We start from the raw sequence: 7,418 nt of genomic DNA on the forward strand, positions 1-7,418 counted from the left end.
GTCCTGGGTTTAATCCCCGGCATCTCCAGATGTCTTATGTTATTGTGCTCACATCGCAATCTTCTGTTGAGTGAGAACTCTTTGCTCGTGTTCATAGAGAGAAAGGTTTACACAATTAAACTCAAAGTGCTACAGTGTTGCTCTGATGTTTTAAATGTACCTCCAAAGCATTTTGTTCTGTTAACTACCAAATGATTTGAACTAATTTAACGTCATATTCAGAAAATCCAGAGAAGGTCATCAGACTTTTAGTGGCTGTTGAAGAAAACACCTGTTGAATCTCACTAGGGATTTCTTGAGAGATCATTCAGCGAGCGAGTCCTCCCTCTGGACTCCGCACTGAGCTGAAAGCTGTGCGAATTCCTCACTGTGTGTCCTGTACTGTTACAGGTGCTTTCGTGTAGGTGTGGAGCACAGCAACAAGAACACCTTGAACTTTTTCCGTATGTGAAGGAAAAGGCAAAAGAGCATGAAAAGTATTGAGTGTATAAAATATCCATGGTACAACCCGAGAAAAACTGATGGACTAAACAATAACATTTGATGATTAAAGAGATTCAAGAAACACAATCATCCACACACGGGCTTGGATCCTGAACGCTTAAGTTAATTGACAAAGCGAAGGATATAACCTGTAAACTCTCTCAATGTCTTATAGTTTATTAAATAAAACAATTTCTTACTTTCTTAATAATTTCTTACTGTTGATGGACGATTTATTGAATTTTAGCAAAATCACAATTACAGCTTTTTCGGTTAAACTGTTATTCACATACTCTAACATAGATAAAGGTTAGTGTCTTCTGATGTGTGAGACACTTTCTCAAAACAATATTTGTTAGTCTCTCTGGAGGCTGCACACGGTGTTTAGAGAAAGAATTTAAAAAAGACAGGCTCCCTAAGCTTAACATCAATGCAGAAAAAAATGTTTTCTCAACAGAAATGCTCTTTGGCACTTTCAGCTTTACATAGGGAGCAACGTCTGCCAAAATCACTTATGAGCCAGTGCACATTGTAGTGTGCCAGCAACTACATTTAATATTGGCTGTGGTGGTGAGCTGTTTTTGTCTGTGAAAGCAGTTGTCTGTGATACTTCACGTCGAATCATCGGCAGGGGTAAAGCTTATTAAATATTTGCGGATAGCGCTCCATCAGAAATAACTTATCCAAGTACAAAAGAGATCATAGGGTTTACATCAAGCAGTCACAAAACATACCTCACATGTCAAATTTAAATGGGGAATTGATTTTGCTTCTTGACGTTGTTCTTGTGGTTGTGTTGGTTACAAAGGTGAATGGTCTTCCAGATTCTACTAGAGTATCCACTGGGTTGCCTTTATCCATTATCTTGGAAAGAATCTGTGCTTCAACTAAAAAAAACAAATCATCAGTACTGTCGATTTTTTCTGTGCGTACAGCCATCACTTAAAGCATATAACAATCCGTTCAATCCCCCGCATCTCCAGGTGCTTTATATTACTGTGCTCACATCACAGTCTTCTGTTGAGTGAGAACTCTTTGCTCGTGTTCATAGAGAGACAGGTTTACACAATTAAACTCAGGCACACTCGAAGTGCTACAGTGTTGCTCTGCTGTTTTAAATGTACCTCCAAAGCATTTAGTTTTGTTAACTACCAACTGATTTGAACTAATTTAACGTCATATTCAGAAAATCCAGAGAAGATCATCAAACTTTTCGTGGCTGTTGAAAAAAACACCTTTTGAATCTCACCAGGGATTTCTTGAGAGATCATTCAGCGAGCGAGTCCTCCCTCTGGACTCCAAACATTTTGGGTTAAACTGTTATTCACGTACTCTAACGAAGAGAAACGTTAGTGTCTTCCAGTGTGTGAGCCCATTTCTCAAAATATAAAAAAAATAAAAGTTATATAAATTGAATTGTTCTACTTTTTAGGCTTGCATAGTATTATTAATATTTCAGTTAAATCTTTTCTTCTGTAGTAATATGAGTTGATATTAATATTAGTCCTGATTTATAATTTTTTGTTATGGTTGATCTTAAGTAATTTTGTAATTAGTTTCAGTTTTGAAAATTAGTTTCGCGCAGAGAAGCTACCAAAACTGGTAATGTTCACATAATGTGTAATGCAATAGCAGCATTTTGGGTTGAAAACAAAAAGTATATCTTGGTATGAATCCTAACACTTCATAAGTAGCATTCTTGGATTTCTCGCTTCAGATAAAGTTGTCTATACATCATAGATTTCTACTCAATCAATATCAGCTGTGTTATCACTACAGAATGCTAAATATAGATCCTGGCAATACTTCGTGAGATCTTCATAAGAAAATCCAAAATACTACGGAAGGAATCAAATTTATATGTTTCTTTGGATCGAGAAGATGATCATTATGAGACTCAAAACATGCCTGTCTTTTCTTTTTTTGAGGACACATGCATTATTGAGGTGTAAAGATGGGTTCAAAACTAAAATCACCTTCTATCGCTGCTGTTTCCTTAAATCCTTCAACTGATCATCGATATCGAGGAATAATATTATATAGTTTCTTCAAATCCTTCAACTGAGCATCGACATAGAGAAATAATATTATACAAATTGTGGTTTTCTGTTAATTGCCAATTTGACTGTAATTACATCTTCGTTTACAGATGTCTTGCATGTATCACAAGGTATAATAGTTGTCGTGCGTCCTCAGTTAAAATGTTTTAAAAAGTACAACAAAAGTACAACATGCTTAAGAACATTTATGGTTACATCCATATTAAAATTAAGTTAAATGACTTGCTTGCGAAGCACCAAGCAGCCTTGAACGGTTCGCGGAAATCAAATATACAGTACAGATGGATTCAGAGTGTGCTTTCCAACTTTTGTGCAACATTTTCTTTTGACAGGGCAGAGTTGTCTTCACAATCTGGGTTGATGAAAAAGGTGTGACATCAGTGTTAAACAGCTTTCCTTCTTGGGGAACAACGGTTGTGTTCCATATTTCTAACTATCTTGGTTTCAAGATCGCAATTTAGTGTGAAACATAAAAGCCAGCTGGATAAGCTTGATTAATTCCCCTCACGGGATCAATAAAGTATCTATCTATAAATCTCTTACACGTCATTTACAATGGCCTTTCAACTAATAGCCCGTGCAGGGATCAAACCCCAGCTGTTGGTACGAGTTGCATAAGACCCCGTAACGCGCAGATAAGAAACTAACCTCTGCTTCTTCATTATATACACAGTGAGCTATATTTGCGAGCCTACTGCCCCCTGCGGGCTCTGTATTTGATTGCGGTACAAGACCGGCGTGGAGATAAAGTGAGACGGGTGTGTACTTTAAAAGGCTCATAGCGTCCCTGGGAGGGCTCAAACCACCACCCTTTTTGTTAACAACCGAGCCACAAAGACTCATGTACAGCTTAACACTCCTTGGTCTCAGTGAAAGTGATACAAATTTCAGGAGATTAATTTGTTTTTAAAGGAAAATCACCAACAGTGGCCGAGATCTACTGGAGTTTTTCATTCTATACTGCGATTTCTGTAGGGTACCCTGTGAAAATACAAGTTTTGACGAGAAGGGATGGACATATAAGGTCAGAAGGCTTGGGGAATTGAACTTTAAGGTGAAGACTGCGGGTTAAGCAGCAGAACCTGATCAGTATCAGTTGACTCCGATATACTTTGAAAATGAACTTGGAGATTTAGAGTCAGAGGTGCTACCGTTGCACCATGGGGTACTTAATTTAAAAAAAAATAGAAAAACAGTCAGTGTTTCTGGATCTGTTATTGAGAATAACACCTGCACAAGAACTGCGCAGGAAGAATAAAATGTGGTCTGGGATGAAGAGACTCTCTTCGGAAGAGCGGCGCTCTTCACAGGATATTTTTTTTTGTGAAGTTGATTTGTCTTCTTTGGGGAATTCAAAGGTGCTGACAGCTGTGACCTCATGGTGCAAAGATAGCATGTCTGACTCCAGATCAGACAGCTGCATGTTCAAATCACGTCGAGGTCTCTTAGTTTTTCAGGTTCTGCTCGTCCTGAACACGGAATTCAAACCATGTAGTTGAATTCTATCTGTACACCACATAGATAATCTAAACAAAATAGAGCCCTACTGGACATACAGTTAGGATCTCACAGAGCGAATACCCTTGAACACAAGAGAGAAGGCACAGTTCATATCTGCAAAACATCACATCCGTCTTTAGAGACAGCTACATCAGAGAATGGAATCCCGGAAGTTTCAAATAACTTCTTTTAATACAGGTTCAAGCAAACCTGAAAGTTAGGGAGTTTCCGGACACTTTTGTTTTATTAAAAAGTGTCTGAAGCCTGAAAATGTAATTTGAAATAAAAAAACGCTATTGGACATTAGCAGGTACTTTTTGTAACGATTTGCTATTTCATGCTGGAAAACAAAGGAAACAGACCCAATGTTTGCTTTCAGGTGGGGTTCATTACATAATAGACATCTATTACTGAGGAGCTTGAATAAAATTTACACGAGGCAGGTAGAAGTCGAACCTACAATCTTATGATCCAAAATCAGATGCGTTATTTATTAAACTGCTGGTATTTCACATAACCGGAATTCCCCCATAATGTACTCAGCGTCGCTACTAGTAATATACCGCCCCGTCTAAAATTTCAAAGTGAGAAACATGTGTTTTCTGATTTTTTATGAGTTTTAAAATATTATCTCTTTAAATCAGACAAAGGGTTTATGTTTCGCACTGAAATTCCGATTGATTGAGAATTCAAAGAAAGACTGTTTTCTTCCACAACACCGTATAATTATTACATCCACCAGACTCTCCAACTTCTCCAGACCTTGGCGGGTGAGCATTTACTCCGATAAATTAGGTCACGTATCATGTTAAATCACCTCTTATCAACACAACATTTCCTGGTGCACGTTTTCTCTATGAAAGAAAAGGCATTTTTCCCTTGCACGATTTCTCGTTTTTTTTTTTTTTATCAAAGCGTACAGAAATAAAAAAGAAGAAGAAATAGTGTTGCAAAAGAACTCTGTCGCCCTTGGGAGATGCCAAACGCATTGGACATGAAAAATGCCGGATAAAAGCCAGTTCTCTTCGTTTCTCAGTGTCTGGGCTGCTACTGTATGTAAAAGAGGCAATTTGCTCTGAGAGCAGGTTCAGCGCTTTCTGAACGCAGATGTCTCAGAGCGGTGTGTCCAAGTGGCTGTAAAAGGTGATGGAAGTCCTGTCACCGTAGCTTAGTTGGTTAAAGTGCCTCTTTATTGAACAAAAGCACCGGTTCAACTCCCAGCCGTGTATTTCTTCCTATCTTGTAGTACAGAACGTACCATTTTGGGCACTCACAAAGGGCTTGATTTCGTTAAATGCATGTGTTCATTTCCTTTCTGGAAAACTTGTTTTTGATGAAATTCACACAGCTTGCGAAACATGAAATTCAGTTCTTGGTTATCAGTGCAGAAGAAATATTGCCGGCTGGCAAAATAAACGGTAAGAGATTTTTTTTTTTGATTCGAGAAAAGACTCCGCTCATCAGTCTCTGTGGCGCAATCGGTTAGCGCGTTTGGCTATTAACTGAGAAGTTGGTGGTTCAAGTCCACCCAGGGACGGGTTTCTTTTGCGATGTAAACATTGTTTTCGCATAGGTCGATTGGATTTCTCAGCTAAACCATAGCCATTTTAATATTTGTAGGAAATGCGACTGTTCAACACGTGTCAAAAATGTCCAATAATGCCCAACATCGCAACTCCCCAGAAAACCATATTCACCCAAGAAAAATAATCGTCGAATCGTCATTTATACTCACGTCACATCCTCTGCTGAAATATTTTAAAAATACAATGCAGATTTGTTTGAGAACTTGACAAGGATTGTTTTGTTAGCACTGTGCAGTTGGATTTTGATATTTTGACATATTTACCTTAATTTTAAACTGTAAATACTGTACAATTTATTGTAATTGTGTTGTAATATTAAAATATGTTAGCTGAGGATGCAAAAGGGTGAAAGAGAAAGGTCAGAGGGTACAGTAACAACAACGTTTGGACTGGTGGAGGTGGTAGGGGTGTTGATGGTTTTTCTCTGTAGAGGATGATTGAGTTGTTTATCCTTCTCTGAAGTGAGAAACTGGAAGAGTTGGGAGTTGAGAGATCTGATGAGGTTAGTTATAAAAGGAAGTTGATGTGGAGCTGTTAGCTGTAAGAATTCCTTAATGTCTTTGATGTTGTCATCAAAGATAAACTGCAGTCAGCAAAGATAAAAAGAAATGTATCTTTGCATACTGCCCTGTCTTTCTAACACCTGAAGAAGGCTCCACGGCCAACACGTTGTGTTTCCTTTCTTCTCTTTTCAGCATGGAATAACCCTTTACTTGTTCCTTTGCAGCCTACGCATGCTGATGCAGCTACTCACCTGATATTTAACATTCCTATAATCACAACTATAAATGTCCACTGTGGGCATTTTTTCCATGATTATTTATTCTGTCATTGAAGCATATTTTATGTCATACCGAAGTGTCATAATCACTGACATTTTTTTTTTCATTTAGAAAGTAAGAAAATGATAAATCACTATGAATTGCATTTAGCCTGTTCTGATCTGATTCTATTTACTTTAACATGCCATGTTCACAATGTCACAACTCAGAAATGTAACAGTGAAGTGTTGTAATTACCAATGTACATAGTGTCGGAACATTGAGATGTTTTGGTAATGAGGAAGGAGGGACATGCCATGTTCACAGGGTCATATTTAAAAAAAATGGCACAGTAAAATTTCCTAGAGTTCAGGATTTTGATAGTCTGTTCCATTGTCTCTCACACCTCAGTGTCAGAATTTTTAGATGTTTTTATAACCAGGGGGTAGGTTTATAGCAAGAAGCAGAAAGTGCAATCACCCGTTGCTCATCCTCGGTTAACCATATATTCTCATGCCATGTTCTAAATGTCCCATTTATATTTAAAAGTTCTTGTAAAATGCAAGATTTTAAGACTTTTTATGATCAGAAGGCAAGGTCGTGGTAAATATGCAGAAAGTGCCTGTGAATTTATGTTTTGCCTTTGTCTTATTTACTTATTGTGTTTGTGTTATTGTGAGTTTTGAAAATTGGTTTACAATTTTCTGAAATGTGTTTCACACAAAAATGTTATTTGGATAGTCACTACTTACATATTTCCATTTACTGAGGATAAATATAGTAATCCATCCCGATTAGTACTTTAAAAATTACTGTAAAGAGCCATCTACAGGCGAAAGGCGGCATAACATCACAGCAGCAGCATTTAAGGCAGAAGAAGAAGCTGGCGAATAAGAAGCCAGCTTCAGCCTCGTTAATGCAATACCATTGGGTGAAGTGGAAAAATATTTCTTGCTCTGAATCCTAACATTTTTATAGGAGGTGTTCTAGTACTTCTTGCCTCAGATAAAATTGCCAATACACTTAAT

The 7,418-nt window shown here is 37.7% G+C and overlaps 1 non-coding gene across 1 annotated transcript; it reads left to right on the forward strand.

Moving 5' to 3' along the window:
* Positions 1-5,506: 5,506 nt before the first annotated feature.
* Positions 5,507-5,580, forward strand: trnan-auu (transfer RNA asparagine (anticodon AUU)). Its single transcript has one exon. It is a non-coding gene; the product is annotated as a tRNA-Asn (tRNA).
* Positions 5,581-7,418: the final 1,838 nt, after the last annotated feature.

Source organism: Lepisosteus oculatus, chromosome 14 (assembly GCF_040954835.1).
Source record: "Lepisosteus oculatus isolate fLepOcu1 chromosome 14, fLepOcu1.hap2, whole genome shotgun sequence".
Classification (NCBI taxonomy): domain Eukaryota; kingdom Metazoa; phylum Chordata; class Actinopteri; order Semionotiformes; family Lepisosteidae; genus Lepisosteus; species Lepisosteus oculatus.